The sequence below is a fragment of the Nerophis lumbriciformis genome, linkage group LG07 (assembly GCF_033978685.3).
Source record: "Nerophis lumbriciformis linkage group LG07, RoL_Nlum_v2.1, whole genome shotgun sequence".
Taxonomy (NCBI): domain Eukaryota; kingdom Metazoa; phylum Chordata; class Actinopteri; order Syngnathiformes; family Syngnathidae; genus Nerophis; species Nerophis lumbriciformis.
The window spans coordinates 49,807,963-49,811,654 of record NC_084554.2 but is presented as its reverse complement, the minus strand read 5'-3'; positions in this window follow the sequence as shown (position 1 = coordinate 49,811,654).

The window sequence follows — 3,692 nt, the reverse complement described above, 5'->3', positions numbered from 1 at the left end:
CATTTTTCTGTTTCATTGAAGTTTGAAGAGGAAATCATATATTAAATTAGCTCAGTAATAAAATCTTGATGGCCAACCGCCTTTTGTAAAGTGTTATTTTCAGATTGTCCACCAGAGGGCACTGTTACACAGCATCTGCCGCTAACTCATCTTACACCAAGGAAGTGAATGACATGTTTCGTCCACCAGAGGGCGCTGTTACACAGCAATGTGCCGCTAACTGTGATTTCACCCAGCGGAAGTGAATGACACGTGATTAGTTCGTGTCCACACTAACTAAATGCGCAGATTTAAATCGAAAGGGAAATCATATTTGTACTAATCAGTTGCAATAACACCAATAAAGCAGCTTAAAATAAAATCTTGATGGTAAATTATACTTTTAAATAGCTATAAGAGATCATCTTTGAAATACAATTGATGGCGAAATGCTGATGTAGTTTTAAGATGATCCACCAGAGGGCGCTGTTACACAGCAATGTGCCGCTAACTGTGATTTCACCCAGCGGAAGTGAATGACACGTGATTAGTTCGTGTCCACACTAAATGCGCAGATTTAAATCAAAAGGGAAATCATATTTGTACTAATCAGTAGCAATAACACCAATAAAGCAGCTTAAAAAAATATTGATAGCAAATTCGATCTTTGAGAGGGAAATTATATTTTTAAATAGCTTATAACAGATCATCGTTGAAATAAAATTGATGGCGAAATGCTGATGTAGTTTTAAGATGATCCACTAGAGGGTACTGTTTGACAGCATGTGCCGCTTACTGTGATCTTACACCAGGTGAATGACATGTTTTGTCCACTAGAGGGCGCGGTTACACAGCAATGTGCCGCTATCTGTGATTTCACCCAGCGGAAGTGAATGACACGTGATTCGTTCGTGTCCACACTAAAAAATGCGCAGATTTAAATCGAAAGGGGAATCATATTTGTACTAATCCGTTGCAATAACAACAATACAGCAGCTTAAAATAAAATCTTGATAGCAAATTCGATCTTTGAAAGGGAAATTATATTTTTAAATATCATCGTTGAAATAACATTAATGGCGAAATGCTGATGTAGTTTTAAAATGATCCACCAGAGGGTGCTGTTTGACAGCATATGCCATCCATTGCACTGTTGGCCGTTGTTATTTTGTCTATTCGCACTTTCACAGTGTAAATGATTTGAAAATATTCAGGCTCGAATCTTAAGTAGCTAAGGTGAAAGGTCAAATCACCCAAAATACAAAAACATGAAACAAATGGGAAAATGAAATGTTTAATAATAGTTAAATCATACTTGCCAACCCTCCCGAATTTTCCGGGAGACGCCCGAAATTCAGCGCCTCTCCCGAAAACCTCCCGGGACAAATATTCTCCCGAAAATCTCCCGACTTTCAGCCGGAGCTGGAAGCCACGCCTCCTCCAGCTCCATGCGGACCTGAGTGAGGACAGCCTTTTTTTATGACAGGAGGACAACAGGGTGACAAGAACTAAATCATCCAGACTAGAGATAAATTGTATTATTATGTTTATCTTACCTAAAAAGAAATATATTTATTAATTTAAAAACAAAACTAAATACATTGTTACTATATTTTGCTAAAAACATCAAAATTAATTGTATTTTTATTTGTATTTTTTTGTGACTCCTTATTACATCCAGCCATAGAATTATACATTAAAATAAACATATTTGAAATAATTGATTTTAAATTATCATAATAATTCATTTAAAATGACCATATTTAATTATTAAAACAATTGCTTGTTTATCAACAACTTTAGCATTTTATTCATTACATTTTGAAACTCTCAGAAGCCAAGTTATGTTATATTCCTTAATATTTATTCATGCACGTTTGAAGTATCAATTATCTAAACAGTTTGTTTGCATATTTTCAGGATGTAGATATATATATATATGTATATATATATATATATATATATATATATATATATATATATATATATATATATATATATATATATATATATATATATGTATGAAATACTTGACTTGGTGAATTCTAGCTGTCAATATACTCCTCCCCTCTTAACCACGCCCCCAACCACCCCCCCACCACGTCCCCACCCCCCACCTCCCGAAATCGGAGGTCTCAAGGTTGGCAAGTATGAGTTAAATAACATCTATTAATGACACAAATATGTTTTTCCTGTTCTTCCGCACGCTTTCCGACCAATGTAGCATGTAAGAGGCGGAGCTAAAGAAGTGGCATGAGCCTAACAAAGTGGATCGAGTCACACCGGCGAGCGACGAAAAGCGGTCATGTGACCTGCGGCCTTCGCTCACCGGCTCTGGACGACGGGAGTTGGCCGAGCGTCTGAGGACACGCGGGAGATGGAGGTGGAGGTGCAGAAGGTGCAACGCCACACCGCAACTTCATCGCCTCCAGGTGTGCTCGTGAAAAGTAAGAAGGTGGACGTTACAAACAAAAGAGCTGCCGTGCAATAAGTACAGTACTTAGAGTATAAACACTTTGTAGGACCCGACATTTAAGAGTTGTCAGAGTAGTTTCTATGCAACATACTTTTTACTTTGCCTCGAGTATCTTTGAGGATATTTTTGACGTTTTTCACCAGCAAATCTTTTGGCCACCACAGTAAATTATTTTCAGCGTTAACGTGCAATAACGCCGTCTTTTGGATGAGTTGGCCCACTGCAGGTGCTGCATTGATTGCCCTTCTGTTAAGACTGAGCTATTAACCAGAAGTATAAGTGCCTTTCTGTATTTTTAGCCGTCCATAGCGTTTCTGCTCATATGGATTCTTCATTCATCACCCCGAGCAGCGTTTGTAAGTTTTACAATATAACTAAAACAATTCTTACTTACTAAACCGTCCCAGGTGTGACGTCTGTAGGAGTGTTTTCATGCATATTTCTACGTGTTATCGTATTGAAACTATCGTCATTAGCATTAGCTAATATGCTAACATGTTTACGACTGTCTGTGTTAATATTATTAACGCACAATGGCATTCTTTTTGACGCCATCTACGGGGGAATGTATTTCAATTTAATGCTTCGAACCGGAAGTACAAGTCCCATTCCGTCTTCTAACTGTCCGTAGCGTTTCTACTCGTATGCGTTCTTCATTCATCGCTCCAAGCAACGTTTGTAGGTTTTACAATATAACTAAAACAATTCTTACTTACTAAACCGTCCCGTGTGTGACGTCTGTAGGAGTGTTTTTTTTTTGCATATTTGTACGTGTTATCGTATTGAAACTATCGTCCTTAGCATGAGCTAATATGCTAACATGTTTACGACTGTCTGTGTTACTATTATTAACGCACAATAGCATTCTTTTTGACGCCGTCGATTTAAATTTAAAGCTTCGAACCGGAAGTATAAGTGCTATTCCATTCCATCTTCTAATTGTTCGTAGCGTTTCTACTCGTTCTTCATTTATTGCTCCAATCAACCTTTATAAGTTTTACAGTATAACTAAAACAATTCTTACTTATTAAACCGTCCCACGTGTGACGTCTGTAGGAGTGTTTTCATGCATATCTCTACGTGCTATTGTACTGTAATCAAGCTAGCGTCGTTAGCACTAGCTAATATGCTAACACGTTTACGAGGGACTATGTTAGTATTATCAACTTACAATAAAACATTTTTGTATTGTTTCAATTTCACAAATTCCTCAGTAAATTCACCAAAACGTCTTAAT